We start from the raw sequence: 18,917 nt of genomic DNA on the forward strand, positions 1-18,917 counted from the left end.
GATTATTATCTAATCAATTATGTGTTTGCATCATTTTTATCGTATATTTAATGAATTAATACCAATAAACTGAAAATACACAAAAACGTGTAAAAACGGCAAAATATTGCCTAATTCGATGATATTTTGTTTAAATCACATAAAGGAAAAGGGGATGATAAACCTTCAAAATATTGCTAAATTCGATGATTTTTAGTACAAAACAAAATGCAAGAATACTTGCTTAAAATGCAATATTATGCGAAATTCTGAGATATGAAGGCCAAATCACATATCGTGAGAAAACATGAAGTAGTATCGAAATATTGGGTAAAAACGAATATATTTACGCAAAATCACACTACATGAAAACTTGAAAAAAGTCAATATTTTACCATATTTGAGGATTTTAACTTCAAATCATAGAGAGAGGTTCCGTATTAAGAAGATCCAAGAAAAGACATATGACAAAGTTGTTTCTAATACAAATGATAAAAATCAGTGCTATTTCATTAGAATTAACTAAAATGTTCCTGATTTTCCGTTTATATTACCGATGAAAGATGTACACGGAAAACCGCTCTATTCCGGCTGAAACGTCGATATATTCAATAAAAACCGAACTTCTCCCCTTTTCAATATCTTACTCAGTATTTTAACGAGAAGCAAATAAATGATTGAAAATGAAGTATTTAAGGTTATTATCTAATCAATTATGTGTTTGCATCATTTTTATCGTATATTTAATGAATTAATACCAATAAACTGAAAATTAAAAAAAAACGTGGAAAAACGGCAAAATATTGCCTAATTCGATGATATTTTGTTTAAATCACATAAAGGAAAAAGGATGATAAACGTCAAAATATTGCTAAATTCGATGATTTTTAGTACAAAACAAAATGCAAGAAAACTTGCTTAAAATGCAATATTATGCGAAATTCTGAGATATGAAGGCCAAATCACATATCGTGAGAAAACATGAAGTAGTATCGAAATATTGGTAAAAACGAATATATTTACGTAAAATCACACTACATGAAAAACGTGAAAAAAGTCAATATTTTACCATATTTGAGGATTTTAACTTCAAATCATAGAGCGAGGTTTCGTATTAAGAAAATCCAAGAAAGGACATGACAATGTTGTTTCCAATACAAATGATAAAAATCAGTGCTATTTCATTAGAATTAACTAAAATGTTCCTGATTTTCCGTTAATATTACCGATGGAAGATGTACAAGGAAAACCGCTCTAATCCAGCTGAAACGTCGATATATGCAATAAAAACAGAACTTCTTCCCTTTTCAATATCTTACTCTGTATTTTAACGAGAAACAAATAGTTTATTAAAAATGAAGTATTTAAGGTTATTATCAAATCAATTATGTGTTTGCATCATTCTTATCGTATATTTAATGAATTAATACCAATAAACTGAAAATTCACAAAAACGTCGAAAAACGGCAAAATATTGCCTAATTCGATGATATTTTGTTTAAATCACATAAAGGAAAAGGGATGATAAACGTCAAAATATTGCTAAATTCGATGATTTTTAGTACAAATCAAAATGCAAGAAACTTGCTTAAAAATGCAAAATTTGCGAAATTTTGAGATATGTCGGCCAAATCACATATCGTGAGAAAACATGAAGTAGTATCGAAATATTGGTAAAAACGAATATATTTACGTAAAATCACACTACATGAAAAACATGAAAAAAGTCAATATTTTACAATATATGAGGATTTTAACTTCAAATCATAGAGCGAGGTTTCGTATTAAGAAGATCCAAGAAAAGACATGACAATGTTGTTTCCAATACAAATGATAAAAATCAGTGCTATTTCATTAGAATTAACTAAAATGTTCCTGATTTTCCGTTTATATTACTGATGGAAGATGTACACGGAAAACCGCTCTAATCCAGCTGAAACGTCGATATATGCAATAAAAACAGAACTTCTCCCCTTTTCAATATCTTACTCTGTATTTTAACGAGAAACAAATAGTTGATTGAAAATGAAGTATTTAAGGTTAATTTCTAATCAATTATGTGTTTATAACATTTTTATCGTATATTTAATGAATTAATACCAATAAACTGAAAATTCACAAAAACGTGGAAAAACCGCAAAATATTGCCTAATTCGATGATATTTTGTTTAAATCACATAAAGGAAAAGTGGATGATAAACGTCAAAATATTGCTAAATTCGATGATTTTAAGTACGAAACAAAATGCAAGAAAACTTGCTTAAAATGCAATATTATGCGAAATTCTGATATATGAGGGCCAAATCACATATCGTGAGAAAACATGATATAGTATCGAAATATTGGTAAAAATGAATATATATACGTAAAATCACACTACATGTAAAACGTGAAAAAAGTCACTATTATACCAAATTTGAGGATTTTAACTTCGAATCATAGAGCGAGGTTTTGTATTGTTTAGATCCTAGAAAACACATGACAATGTTGTTTCCGATACAAATGATAAAAACCAATGTGTTTTCATTAGAATTAACTAAAATGTTCCTGATTTTCCGTTTATATTACCGATGGAAGATGTACACGTAAAACCGCTCTATTCCGGCTGAAACGTCGATATATTCAATAAAAACCGAACTTCTCCCCTTTTCAATATCTTACTCAGTATTTTAACGAGAAACAAATAAATGATTGAAAATGAAGTATTTAAGGTTATTATCTAATCAATTATGTGTTTGCATCATTTTTATCGTATATTTAATGAATTAATACCAATAAACTGAAAATTCACAAAAACGTGGAAAAACGGCAAAATATTGCCTAATTCGATGATATTTTGTTTAAATCACATAAAGGAAAAGGGATGATAAACGTCAAAATATTGCTAAATTCGATGATTTTTAGTACAAATCAAAATGCAAGAAACTTGCTTAAAAATGCAAAATTTGCGACATTTTGAGATATGACGGCCAAATCACATATCGTGAGAAAACATGAAGTAGTATCGAAATATTGGTAAAAACGAATATATTTACGTAAAATCACACTTCATGAAAAACGTGAAAAAAGTCAATATTTTACCATATTTGAGGATTTTAACTTCAAATCATAGAGCGAGGTTTCGTATTAAGAAAATCCAAGAAAGGACATGACAATGTTGTTTCCAATACAAATGATAAAAATCAGTGCTATTTCATTAGAATTAACTAAAATGTTCCTGATTTTCCGTTAATATTACCGATGGAAGATGTACAAGGAAAACCGCTCTAATCCAGCTGAAACGTCGATATATGCAATAAAAACAGAACTTCTCCCCTTTTCAATATCTTACTCTGTATTTTAACGAGAAACAAATAGTTGATTGAAAATGAAGTATTTAAGGTTAATTTCTAATCAATTATGTGTTTGTATCATTTTTATCGTATATTTAATAAATTAATACCAATAAACTGAAAATTCACAAAAACGTGGAAAAACGGGAAAATATTGCCTAATTCGATGATATTTTGTTTAAATCACATAAAGGAAAAGGGGATGATAAACGTCAAAATATTGCTAAATTCGATGATTTTAAGTACGAAACAAAATGCAAGAAAACTTGCTTAAAATGCAATATTATGCGAAATTCTGAAATATATTTGAAGAAAAAGACATGACAATGTTACGTAAAATCAAAGAGATATGTCTGGTATTATATAGAGATATATGGTATTAATTCATTAAATATACGATAAAAATGATGCAAACACATAATTAATTAGATAATAATCTTAAATACTTCATTTTCAATCATCTATTTGTTTCTCGTTAAAATACTGAGTAAGATATTTAAAAGGGGAGAAGTTCGGTTTTTATTGAATATATCGACGTTTCAGCCGGAATAGAGCGGTTTTACGTGTACATCTTCCATCGGTAATATAAACGGAAAATCAGGAACATTTTAGTTAATTCTAATGAAAACACATTGATTTTTATCATTTGTATTGGAAACAACTTTGTCATATGTCTTTTCTTGGATCTAAATAATACGAAACCTCGCTCTATGATTCGAAGTTAAAATCCTCAAATTTGGTATATTAGTGACTTTTTTCACGTTTTTCGCAGTTTGAAATTACGACTTTTTATTCCGAAAATATGCCAATTACTGAGAGCGGCGATGGATCGCTTTTTGCCCCAACCCTCACTGCAGCTTTCAAAATATCCCAAACATCCCAAATTCGCCCCTTGAGCCATATTTTGGAGCCAAATTCTGGCTCACTGCACGTATTCGCAGGTTGAAATTACAACTTTTTATACCTTAAATATGCCAAATACTGAGAGCAGCGATGATTCACATTTTGCCCAAACCCCCCTGCAGTTTTCAAAATATCCCAAAAATCCAAAATTCGACCCTTGTGCTATATTTTGGAGCCAATTTCTGGCTCTCTTCACGTATTCGCAGTTTGAAATTTTGACTTTTTATACCGAAAATATGCCAATTACTTAAAGTGGCGATGGATCGCATTTTGGCTAAACCCTCCCTGCAGTTTTCAAAATATTCCAAACATCCAAAATTCGACGCCTGAGCCATATTTTGGAGCCAAATTCTGACTCTCGGCACGTATTCGCAATTTGAAATTACGACTTTTTATACCGAAAATATGCATATTATTGAGAGCAGCGATGATTCACATTATGCCCAAACCCCCCTGCAGTTTTCAAAAAATATCCTAAAAAAACAAAGAGCGACCATTGAGCCATATTTTGGAGCCAATTTCTGGCTCTCTTTACGTATTCGCAGTTTGAAATTTCGACTTTTTATACCGAAAATATGCCAATTACTGAAAGTTACGATGGATCGCATTTTGCCCAAACCTTTCCTGCAGTTTTCAAAATATTCCAAACATCCAAAATTCGACGCCTGAGCCATATTTTGGAGCCAAATTCTGGCTCTCGGCATGTATTCGCAGTGTGAAATTGCGACTTTTTATACCATAAATATGCCAATTACTGAGAGCAGCGAAGGGTCACATTTTGCCAAAAAAAAACAGCAGTTTTCAAAATAACCCAAACATCCCAAATTCGTCCCTTAAGCCATATATTGGAGCCAAATTTTGGCTCTCTGCACGTATTAGCAGTTTGAAATTACAATTTTTTATACCGCAAATATGCCAAATACTGAGAGCAGCGATGATTCACATTATGCCCAAAATCCCCTGCAGTTTTCAAAATATCCCAAAAATCCAAAATTCGACCCTTGAGCCATATTTTGGAGCCAATTTCTGGCTCTTTTCACATATTCGCAGTTTGATATTTCGACTTTTTATACCGAAAATATGCCAACACGCTGGCAGAGGTCTCCAGCAACACACTGGCAGGGGTCTCCAGCAACACACTGGCAGAGGTCTCCAGCAACACACTGGCAGAGGTCTCTAGCAACACGCTGGCAGGGGTCTCCAGCAACACACTGGCAAGGGTCTCCAGCAACACACTGGCAGGGGTCTCAAGCAACACACTGGCAGGGGTCTCCAACAACACACTGCCAGGGGTCTCCAGCAACACACTGGCAGAGGTCTGCAACAACACAATGACAGAGGTCTACAGCACCACGCTGGCAGAGGTCTCCAGCAACACACTTGCAGGGGTCTCCAGCAACACACTGGCAGAGGTCTCCAACAACACAATGTCAGAGGTCTGCAGCAACATGCTGGCAGGGGTCTCCAGCAACACACTGGCAGTCGTCTCCAGCAACACACTGGCAGAGGTCTCCAGCAACACACTGGCAGTCGTCGCCAGCAACACACTGGCAGGGGTCTCCAGCAACACACTGGCAGAGGTCTCCAGCAACACGCTGGCAGGGGGTCTCCAGCAACACGCTGGCAGAGGTCTCCAGCAACACACTGGCAGAGGTCTCTAACAACACAATGGCAGAGGTCTCCTAGCAACACACTGCCCGAGGTCTCCAGCAACACACTGGCAGGGGTCTCCAGCAACAAGCTGGCAGGGGTCTCCGGCAACACACTGGCAGAGGTCTCCAGCAACACACTGGCAAGGGTCACCAGCAACACACTGGCAGAGGTCTCCAGCAACACACTGGCAGAGATCTCCAGCAACACATTGGAAGAGGTGTCCAGCAACACACTGGCAGAGGTCTTCAGCAACACACTGGCAGAGGACTCCAGCAACACGCTGGCAGGAGTCTCCAGCAACACACTGGCAGGGGTCTCCAGCAACACACTGGCAGAGGTCTCCAGCAACACACTGGCAGAGGTCTCCAGCAACACACTGGCAGAGGTCACCAGCAACACACTGGCAGAGGTCTCCAGCAACACACTGGCAGAGGTCTCCAGCAACACACTGGTAGAGGTCTCCAGCAACACACTGGCAGAGGTCTCCAGCAACACACTGGCAGAGGTCACCAGCAACACACTGGCAGGGGTCTCCAGCAACACACTGGCAGAGGTCTCCAGCAGCACACTGGCAGAGGTCTCCAGCAGCACACTGGCAGAGGTCTCCAGCAACATACTGGCAGGGGTCTCCAGCAACACACTGGCAGAGGTCTTCAGCAACACACTGGCAGGGGTCTCCAGCAACACACTGGCAGGGGTCTCCAGCAACACACTGGCAGGGGTCTCCAGCAACACACTGGCAGGGGTCTCCAGCAACACACTGGCAGAGGTCTCCAGCAACACACTGGCAGTCGTCGCCAGCAACACACTGGCAGGGGTCTCCAGCAACACACTGGCAGAGGTCTCCAGCAACACGCTGGCAGGGGGTCTCCAGCAACACGCTGGCAGAGGTCTCCAGCAACACACTGGCAGAGGTCTCTAACAACACAATGGCAGAGGTCTCCTAGCAACACACTGCCCGAGGTCTCCAGCAACACACTGGCAGGGGTCTCCAGCAACAAGCTGGCAGGGGTCTCCGGCAACACACTGGCAGAGGTCTCCAGCAACACACTGGCAAGGGTCACCAGCAACACACTGGCAGAGGTCTCCAGCAACACACTGGCAGAGATCTCCAGCAACACACTGGAAGAGGTGTCCAGCAACACACTGGCAGAGGTCTTCAGCAACACACTGGCAGAGGACTCCAGCAACACGCTGGCAGGAGTCTCCAGCAACACACTGGCAGGGGTCTCCAGCAACACACTGGCAGAGGTCTCCAGCAACACACTGGCAGAGGTCTCCAGCAACACACTGGCAGAGGTCACCAGCAACACACTGGCAGAGGTCTCCAGCAACACACTGGCAGAGGTCTCCAGCAACACACTGGCAGAGGTCACCAGCAACACACTGGCAGGGGTCTCCAGCAACACACTGGCAGAGGTCTCCAGCAGCACACTGGCAGAGGTCTCCAGCAGCACACTGGCAGAGGTCTCCAGCAACATACTGGCAGGGGTCTCCAGAAACACACTGGCAGAGGTCTTCAGCAACACACTGGCAGGGGTCTCCAGCAACACACTGGCAGGGGTCTCCAGCAACACACTGGCAGGGGTCTCCAGCAACACACTGGCAGGGGTCTCCAGCAACACACTGGCAGAGGTCTCCAGCAACACACTGGCAGGGGTCCCTAGCAACACACTAGCAGGGGTCTCCAGCAACACACTGGCAGAGGTCTCCAGCAACACACTGGCAGAGGTCTCCAGCAACACACTGACAGAGGTCTCCAGCAACACACTGGCAGATGTCTCCAGCAACACACTGGCAGATGTCTCCAGCAACACACTGGCAGGGGTCTCCAGCAACACACTGGCAGATGTCTCCAGCAACACACTGGCAGAGGTCTCCAGCAACATGCTGGCAGAGGTCTCCAGCAACACACTGGCAGTGGTCTCCAGCAACACACTGGCAGAGGTCTCCAGCAACACACTGGCAGGGGTCTCCAGCAACACACTGGCATGGGTCTCCAGCAACACACTGGCAGGGGTCTCCAGCAACACACTGGCAGTGGTCTCCAGCAACACACTGGCAGGGGTCTCCAGCAACACACTGGCAGGGGTCTCCAGCAGCACACTGGCAGAGGTCTCCAGCAACACACTGGCAGGGGTCTCCAGCAACACACTGGCAGAGGTCTTCAGCAACACACTGGCAGGGGTCTCCAGCAACACACTGGCAGGAGTCTCCAGCAACACACTGGCAGGGGTCTCCAGCAACACACTGGCAGGGGTCTCCAGCAGCAGACTGGCAGAGGTCTCCTGCAACACACTGGCAGGGGTCTCCAGCAACACACTGGCAGAGGTCTTCAGCAACACACTGGCAGAGGTCTCCAGCAACACACTGGCAGTGATCTCCAGCAGCACACAGGCAGAGGTCTCCAGCAACACGCTGCAGAGGTCTCCAGCAACACACTGGCAGGGGTCTCCAGCAACACACTGGCAGGGGTCTCCAGCAAGACACTGGCAGAGGTCTCCAGCAAGACACTGGCAGAGGTCTCCAGCAACACGCTGGCAGGGGTCTCCAGCAACACACTGGCAGGGGTCTCCAGCAACACACTGGCAGGGGTCTCCAGCAACACATTGGCAGGGGTCTCTAGCAACACACTGGCAGAGGTCTCAAACAACACACTGGCAGAGGTCTCCAGCAACACACTGGCAGGGGTCTCCAGCAACACACTGGCAGAGGTCTTCAGCAACACACTGGCAGGGGTCTCCAGCAACACACTGGCAGGGGTCTCCAGCAACACACTGGCAGAGGTCTCTAGCAACACACTGGCAGGGGTCTCCAGCAACACACTGGCAGAGGTCTCCAGCAACACACTGGCAGTGGTCTCCAGCAACACACTGGCAGTGGTCTCCAGCAACACACTGGCAGAGGTCTCCAGCAACACACTGGCAGGGGTCTCCAGCAACACACTGACAGGGGTCTCCAGCAACACACTGGCAGGGGTCTCCAGCAAGACACTGGCAGAGGTCTCCAGCAAGACACTGGCAGAGGTCTCCAGCAACACGCTGGCAGGGGTCTCCAGCAACACACTGGCAGGGGTCTCCAGCAACACACTGGCAGGGGTCTCCAGCAACACACTGGCAGGGGTCTCCTGCAACACACTGGCAGAGGTCTCCAACAACACACTGGCAGAGGTCTCCAGCAACACTCTGGCAGGGGTCTCCAGCAATACACTGGCAGAGGTCTCCAGCAACACACTGGCAGGGGTCTCCAGAAACACACTGGCAGGGGTCTCCAGCAACACACTGGCAGGGGTCTCCAGCAACACACTGGCAGAGGTCTCCAACAACACACTGGCAGAGGTCTCCAGCAACACTCTGGAAGGGGTCTCCAGCAATACACTGGCAGAGGTCTCCAGCAACACACTGGCAGGGGTCTCCAGCAACACACTGGCAGGGGTCTCCAGCAACACACTGGCAGGGGTCTCCAGCAACACACTGGCAGGGGTCTCCAGCAACACACTGGCAGGGGTCTCCAGCAACACACTGGCAGAGGTCTCCAGCAACACACTGGCAGAGGTCTCCAGCAACACACTGGCAGAGGTCTCCAGCAACACACTGGCAGATGTCTCCAACAACACACTGGCAGAGGTCTCCAGCAACACACTGGCAGGGGTCTCCAGCAACACACTGGCAGGAGTCTCCAGCAACACACTGGCAGGGGTCTCCAGCAACACACTGGCAGGGGTCTCCAGCAGCAGACTGGCAGAGGTCTCCTGCAACACACTGGCAGGGGTCTCCAGCAACACACTGGCAGAGGTCTTCAGCAACACACTGGCAGAGGTCTCCAGCAACACACTGGCAGGGGTCTCCAGCAACACACTGGCAGGGGTCTCCAGCAGCAGACTGGCAGAGGTCTCCTGCAACACACTGGCAGGGGTCTCCAGCAACACACTGGCAGAGGTCTTCAGCAACACACTGGCAGAGGTCTCCAGCAACACACTGGCAGTGATCTCCAGCAGCACACAGGCAGAGGTCTCCAGCAACACGCTGCAGAGGTCTCCAGCAACACACTGGCAGGGGTCTCCAGCAACACACTGGCAGGGGTCTCCAGCAAGACACTGGCAGAGGTCTCCAGCAAGACACTGGCAGAGGTCTCCAGCAACACGCTGGCAGGGGTCTCCAGCAACACACTGGCAGGGGTCTCCAGCAACACACTGGCAGGGGTCTCCAGCAACACATTGGCAGGGGTCTCTAGCAACACACTGGCAGAGGTCTCCAACAACACACTGGCAGAGGTCTCCAGCAACACACTGGCAGGGGTCTCCAGCAACACACTGGCAGAGGTCTTCAGCAACACACTGGCAGGGGTCTCCAGCAACACACTGGCAGGGGTCTCCAGCAACACACTGGCAGAGGTCTCTAGCAACACACTGGCAGGGGTCTCCAGCAACACACTGGCAGAGGTCTCCAGCAACACACTGGCAGTGGTCTCCAGCAACACACTGGCAGTGGTCTCCAGCAACACACTGGCAGAGGTCTCCAGCAACACACTGGCAGGGGTCTCCAGCAACACACTGACAGGGGTCTCCAGCAACACACTGGCAGGGGTCTCCAGCAAGACACTGGCAGAGGTCTCCAGCAAGACACTGGCAGAGGTCTCCAGCAACACGCTGGCAGGGGTCTCCAGCAACACACTGGCAGGGGTCTCCAGCAACACACTGGCAGGGGTCTCCAGCAACACACTGGCAGGGGTCTCCAGCAACACACTGGCAGGGGTCTCCTGCAACACACTGGCAGAGGTCTCCAACAACACACTGGCAGAGGTCTCCAGCAACACTCTGGCAGGGGTCTCCAGCAATACACTGGCAGAGGTCTCCAGCAACACACTGGCAGGGGTCTCCAGAAACACACTGGCAGGGGTCTCCAGCAACACACTGGCAGGGGTCTCCAGCAACACACTGGCAGAGGTCTCCAACAACACACTGGCAGAGGTCTCCAGCAACACTCTGGAAGGGGTCTCCAGCAATACACTGGCAGAGATCTCCAGCAACACACTGGCAGGGGTCTCCAGCAACACACTGGCAGGGGTCTCCAGCAACACACTGGCAGGGGTCTCCAGCAACACACTGGCAGGGGTCTCCAGCAACACACTGGCAGGGGTCTCCAGCAACACACTGGCAGAGGTCTCCAGCAACACACTGGCAGAGGTCTCCAGCAACACACTGGCAGAGGTCTCCAGCAACACACTGGCAGATGTCTCCAACAACACACTGGCAGAGGTCTCCAGCAAAATGCTGGCAGGGGTCTCCAGCAACATACTGGCAGGGGTCTCCAGCAACACACAGGTAGAGGTCTCCAGCAACACACTGGCAGAGGTCTCCAGCAACACACTGGCAGAGGTCTCTAGCAACACACTGGCAGAGGTCACCAGCAACACACTGGCAGATGTCTCCAGCAACACACTGGCAGGGGTCTCCAGCAACACACTGGCAGGGGTCTCCAGCAGCACACGGGCAGGGGTCTTCAGCAACACACTGGCAGGGGTCTCCAGCAACACACTGGCAGGAGTCTCCAGCAACACACTGGCAGGGGTCTCCAGCAACACACTGGCAGGGGTCTCCAGCAGCAGACTGGCAGAGGTCTCCAGCAACACACTGGCAGGGGTCTCCAGCAACACACTGGTAGAGGTCTTCAGCAACACACTGGCAGAGGTCTCTAGCAACACACTGGCAGTGGTCTCCAGCAGCACACAGGCAGAGGTCTCCAGCAACACGCTGCAGAGGTCTCCAGCAACACACTGGCAGGGGTCTCCAGCAACACACTGGCAGGGGTCTCCAGCAACACACTGGCAGAGGTCTCCAGCAAGACACTGGCAGAGGTCTCCAGCAACACGCTGGCAGGGGTCTCCAGCAACACACTGGCAGGGGTCTCCAGCAACACACTGGCAGAGGTCTCCAGCAACACACTGGCAGGGGTCTCCAGCAACACACTGGCAGTGGTCTCCAGCAACACACTGGCAGTGGTCTCCTGCAACACACTGGCAGAGGTCTCCAGCAACACACTGGCAGGGGTCTCTAGCAACACACTGGCAGGGGTCTCCAGCAACACACTGGCAGGGGTCTCCAGCAAGACACTGGCAGAGGTCTGCAGCAAGACACTGGCAGAGGTCTCCAGCAACACGCTGGCAGGGGTCTCCAGCAACACACTGGCAGGGGTCTCCAGCAACACACTGGCAGGGGTCTCCAGCAACACACTGGCAGGGGTCTCCAGCAACACACTGGCAGGGGTCTCTTACAACACACTGGCAGAGGTCTCCAACAACACACTGGCAGAGGTCTCCAGCAACACTTTGGCAGGGGTCTCCAGCAATACACTGGCAGAGGTCTCCAGCAACACACTGGCAGGGGTCTCCAGCAACACACTGGCAGGGGTCTCCAGCAACACACTGGCAGGGGTCTCCAGCAACACACTGGCAGAGGTCTCCAACAACACACTGGCAGAGGTCTCCAGCAACATTCTGGCAGGGGTCTCCAGCAATACACTGGCAGAGGTCTCCAGCAACACACTGGCAGGGGTCTCCAGCAACACACTGGCAGGGGTCTCCAGCAACACACTGGCAGGGGTCTCCAGCAACACACTGGCAGGGGTCTCCAGCAACACACTGGCAGGGGTCTCCAGCAACACACTGGCAGAGGTCTCCAGCAACACACTGGCAGAGGTCTCCAGCAACACACTGGCAGAGGTCTCCAGCAACACACTGACAGATATCTCCAGCAACACACTGGCAGAGGTCTCCAGCAAAATGCTGGCAGGGGTCTCCAGCAACATACTGGCAGGGGTCTCCAGCAACACACAGGTAGAGGTCTCCAGCAACACACTGGCAGAGGTCTCCAGCAACACACTGGCAGAGGTCTCTAGCAACACACTGGCAGAGGTCACCAGCAACACACTGGCAGGGATCTCCAGCAACACACTGGCAGGGGTCTCCAGCAACACACTGGCAGTGGTCTCCAGCAACACACTGGCAGGGGTCTCCAGCAACACACTGGCAGGGGTCTCCAGCAACACACTGGCAGGTTTCTCCAGCAACACACTGGCAGGGGTCTCCAGCAACACACTGGCAGGGGTCTCCAGCAACACACTGGCAGGGGTCTTTCACGCTTTGCCCGACGTTTACCCGACGGTTTACCCGACGCTTTACCCTGACAGTTTACCCGACGGTTTACCCGACGCTTTACCCTGACAGTTTACCCGACGTGTTTAATTTACAGTTTACACGTCAGTTATCATGAGAACATATTTTCGACTTTTTTATTTTATTTATTCGACGACTTACACGACGGGTAAACCCCGTCGGGTTTACCTGTCGGGTTTACCCGTTTTTAAACGGGTAAAAATTACCCGACGATTTACCGCACGATATACCCGACGATTTACGATTCATTCGGCGGTTCATTCGGCGCTTTATTTATTCATTTTTATTTATTCATTTTTATTTATTCATTTTTATTTATTTTATTTTTATTTTTTTATTTTTTATTTATTTTATAGACATTACATTAGATATACAGATTACATTAGATATTACATTACATTACATTAGATATTAGGTTAGAGACATTAGATATAGACATATTATTTATTTTATTATATAGACATTATATACATTACATATACATATACATTACATATACATTACATTACATTTACATATTACATTATATGCATATACATTTACATTACATTACATTATTTACAATACATTACATTATACATACAGATTACATTAGATATTACATTACATTACATTACATTAGATATTACATTACATTACATTACATTAGATGTTACATTACATTACATTAGATATTAGATTACAGACATTAGATATAGACATATTATTTATTTTATTATATAGACATTATACATATATATTACATTAGATATAGATTATTACATTAGATTATTACATATATATAGAACATTACATTAGATATACAGATTACATTAGATATTACATTAAATTACATTAGATTACAGACATTAGATATTGACATATTATTTATTTTATTATATAGACACGACCTGACCCGACACGACTTACCTAATCTAACTCGGGTCCAGGTGTGGGTCCGTGGGCCCCCGGACTTCCACCCTTCCCCACATCCCAGGGTCAGGTCAGGTCAGGTCAAGTTTTAGCTACCCAGAGACCTCACAGTCGAGATGGACGGACGCAGCTACAGGACGGGACACACACAAATCTGTGCCCTGTAGTTACACAGTTTTGACAGACTCGAACACACGTCAGTTCTCATGAGAACATATTCCCATCCGACTAGGCCATTCTGGGGTCGCCAAGTTTTCCAAAGCTGGTTCTTATATTTATATTGAGTAATTTGGTAACATGTCGTCGTTGGTTTAATGCTCCAATATTCCACCTGAACAAAATATATATTTGGCTGCAACAGTTACCTTTGATACGTTTGAGTAAATAATATCTGTAATTATTGTATTTGGGCGTTAATAAACAGGGTAAAGCTCCGACGTAAATTTGCCTGGCGTGGATGGGTTTTTGTTTGGGTTATTTGGGGAGGAGGAGGAGGATGACGTCTTGACTGGAAGCTGAAGGGGGAGTGTGAAGCCCAGAAGGAGACCAACACGTTGATAACTTAGACAATATTGAGGGCATTTTTTGACATTTAAATTAATATACACGGAAGTAAAGTTTAAAGAGAGAAACTCAAGTGTCTTTTTGACTCATGAAGGTTAATAATTTACTAACTTTTATGGTACTGAAAGGGACTATTTTCACTTTGTGAGAGAAGTTGTAGGAATTGTGGTAAGCTATTAGTTAGAAAAAAAGGGCAATCAACATTGTAAGAGTTTTTTCTCCTTATCTGCAGAGTAGGAGTGAGGAGAGCTAATTTATACAAACAGGCTGTTGCCGTTCTCTCGCTGTCTCTCTCTCTCATCTTCCTCTCTTCTGTTCTCTTTCTGTCTTTGTATGTTATGCCTGTTTCTTTCTCTGTATTTCTGCCTCTCTCGCTCTCCCATGATACCAGTTCACAACATGCTGACTAACTCCTGGCTACCAATTTACTGCTAGGTGAACAGATGCATTTAATGAGAGGAAATGTGCCCAAACATTTTATGTCGTGAACGGCTTAGTAGGTCCAATTACTACCCTACCCCACGATACAACCCCACAACATGCTGACTAAGTACTGGGTTCATATTTACTGCTAGGTGAACAGATGCATTAGGTGAGAGGAAATGTGCCCAAGCCATTTCTGCAGCCACTGGTAATCGAACCTAGAATTCCGGATTTTGAGTCAACAATGAACACGTAAAACTTTCATATATGTCTCAGTTTGAGTATATGTGTGCTTGTGTGGCTTACTCTCTCTGTCTCCATGTCTTCCTCTCTCTATACATATCTTTCTCTTTATCTCATTATATATCATAAAACAGTTAAACTTCGATATTTCTGGTACGTACAGACTCTATCAGGAATAAATGTGGTTCACAAGGATTCTCTCACACATGTTACTGGAACACAGATCCTATCACCTTCATTTGTCAGTCATGGTTTAGGTAATGACATCTAACCTGACGCAACCTGACCTGATACAACCTGACCTGACGCTACCTGACCTGACTCAACCTGATCTGACGCAACCTGACCTGACGCTACCTGACCTGACGCAACCTGACTTGACGCCACCTAACCTGACGCAACCTGACCTGACCTGACGCTACCTGCCCTGACGCTACCTGACCTGACGCAACCTGACCTGACGCAACCTGACCTGACGCAACTTAAACTGAACCTACCTGACCTGACGCAACCTGACCTGACGCAACCTAACCTGACGCAACCTGACCTGACGCAACTTGACCTGACGCAACCTGACCTGACGCAACCTAACCTGACGCAACCAGACCTGACCTGACGCTACCTGGCCTGACGCAACCTGACCTGACACAACATGACCTGTCGCAACCTTACCTAACGCAACCTGACCTGATGCTACCTGACCTGACGCAACCTGACCTGATACAACTTGACCTGACACAACCTGACCTGACGCAACCTGATCTGACGCTACCTGACCTGACTCAACCTGACCTGACACAACCTGACCTGACCTGACCTTCAGTAATTGGCCTATTTTCTGTATAAAAAGTCGTAATTTCAAACTGCGAATACGTGCAGAGAGCCAGAATTTGGATCCAAAATATGGCTCAAGTGTAGAATTTGGGATGTTTGGGATATTTTGGAAACAGCAGGGAGGGTTAGGGCAAAATGTGATCCATCGCTGCATTCAAGAAATTGGCACATTTTCGGTATAAAAAGTCGTAATTTCAAACTGCGAATACGATCAGAGAGCCAGAATTTGGCTCCAAAATATGGCTCAAGCGTCAAATTTGGGATGTTTATAATATATTGAAAGCTGCAGGGGTGTTTGGGCAAAATGTGACCCATCACCTCTCAGTAATTGGCATATTTTTGGTAAAAAAATTCGTATATTCAAACTGCGAATACGTGCAGAGAGCCAGAATTTGGCTCTAAAATATGGCTCAAGGGTCGAATTTGGGATGTTTGGGATATTTTGAAAACTGCAGATGGGTTTGGGCAAAATGTGACCCATCGCCGCTCTCAGTAATTGACATATTTTCGGTATAAAATATCGTAAATTAAAACTACTAACACGTGCAGAGAGCCAGAATTTGGCTCCAAAATATTGCTCAAGCGTCGAATTTGGGATGTTTGGGATATTTTGAAAACTGCAGGGGGGGTGGTTAGGCAAAATGTGACCCATCGCAGCTCTCAGTAATTGGCATATTTTCAGTATTAAAAGTAGTAATTTCATACAGCGAATACTTGCAGAGAGCCAGAATTTGACTCCAAAATATGGCTTAAGCGTCGAATTTAGAATGTTTGGGATATTTTGAAAACTGGAGGGGGGTTTGAGCAAAATGTGACCTATTGCTGCTCCCAGTTATTGGCTTATTTTCGGAAAAAATTCGTAATTTTAATACGAATTTTAATAACACTTCGAATACGTGCAGAGAGCAAGAATTTGGCTCCAAAATATGGCTCAAGCGTCGAATTTGGGATGTTTGGGATATTTTGAAAACTACAGAGGGGTTTGGGCAAAATGTGTTCCATCGCCGCTCTCAGTAATTGGCATATTGATCTTCTCGAGATGTAATCTTCTGGTGATGTGATCTTCTGGAGATGTGATCTTGTGGTGATGTGATCTTTTGGAAATTTGATCTTCTGGAGATGTGATCTTCTCGAGATGTGATCTTCTCGAGATGTGATCTTCTGGTGATGTGATCTTCTGGAGATGTGATCATCTGGAGATGTGATCTTCTGGTGATGTGATCTTCTGGAGATGTGACCCTCTGGAAATGTGATCTTCTCAAGATGTGATCTTCTGGAGATGTGATCTTCTTGGAATGTGATCTTCTGGTGATATGATCTTCTGGAGATGTGATCATCTGGAGATGTGATCTTCTGGTGATGTGATCTTCTGGAGATGTGATCTTCTGGAGATGTGATCTTCTGTAGATGTGATCTTATGGAGATGTGATCTTCTGGGGATGTGGTCTTCTAAGGATGTAATCTTCTGGGGATGTGATCTTCTGGGGATGTGATCTTCTGGGGATGTGATCTTCTGGTGATGTGATCTTCTCGAGATGTGATTTTTGGAGATGTGATCTTCTCGAGATGTGATCTTCTCGAGATGTGATCTTCTCGAGATGTGATCTTCTGCTGATGTGATCATCCGGAGAAGTGATCTTCTCGAGATGTGATCATCTGGTGATGTGATCTTCTGGAGATGTGATCTTCTGGTGATGTGATCTTCTGGAGATGTGATCTTCTGGAGGTGTGATCTTCTCGAGATGTGATCTTCTCGAGATGTGATCTTCTGGTGATGTGATCTTCTTTAGATGTAATCATCTGGTGATGTTATCTTCTGGTGATGTGATCTTCTGGAAATGTGATGTTCCCGAGATGTGATATTCTGGAGATGTGATCTTCTGGAGATGTGATCATCTGTAGATGTGATGTTCTGGAGACGTGATCTTCTGGAGACGGGATTTTCTAGAGATGTGATCTTCTCGAGATGTGATCTTCTGGAGATGTGATCTTCCTCTGGAGATGTGATCTTCCTCTGGAGATGTGATCTTCTGGAGATGTGATCTTCCTCTGGAGATGTGATCTTCTGAAGATGTGATCTTCTGGAGATTTGATCTTGTGGAGAGATGATCTTCTGGAGATGTGATCTTCTGGAGATGTGATCTTCTCGAGATGTGATTTTCCGGAGATGTGATCTTCTGGCGATGTGATCTTCTAGAGATATGATCTTCTCGAGATGTGATCTTCTGGAGATGTGATCCTTTGGGGATGTGATCTTCTCGAGATGTGATCTTCTCGAGATGTGGTATTCTGGAGATGTGATCATCTCGAGATGTAATCTTCTCGAGATGTGATCTTCTTGTGATGTGATCATCTCGAGATTTGATCTTCTCGAGATGTGATCTTCTGGAGATGTGATCTTCTGGTGATGTGATATTCTCGAGATGTGGTCTTCTGGAGATGTGATCATCTCTAGATGTGATCTTCTAGAAATGTGATCTTCTGGAGATGTGATCATCTCGAGTTGTGATCTTCTTGAGATGTGATCTTCTGGAGATGTGATCTTCTGGCGATGTGATCTTCTGGAGATGTGATCTTCTCGAGAAGCGATCTTCTCGAGATGTGATCTTCTCGAGATGTGTTCTTCTCGAGATGTGATCTTCTCGAGATGTGATCTTCTGGTGATGTGATCTTCTCGAGATGTGATCTTTTCGAGATGTGATCTCGAGATGTGATCTCGAGATGTGATCTTCTTGAGATGATGATCTTCTGAAGATGTGATCTTCTGGAGATGTGATCTTCTGGTGATGTGATCTTCTCGTGATGTGATCTTCTGGTGATGTGATCTTCTGGAGATGTTATCTTCTAGAGATGTGATCTTCTGGGAATGTGATCTTCTGGAGACGTGATCTTCTCGAGATG

The sequence above is a fragment of the Procambarus clarkii genome, chromosome 49 (genome assembly GCF_040958095.1).
Source record: "Procambarus clarkii isolate CNS0578487 chromosome 49, FALCON_Pclarkii_2.0, whole genome shotgun sequence".
Lineage (NCBI taxonomy): Eukaryota > Metazoa > Arthropoda > Malacostraca > Decapoda > Cambaridae > Procambarus > Procambarus clarkii.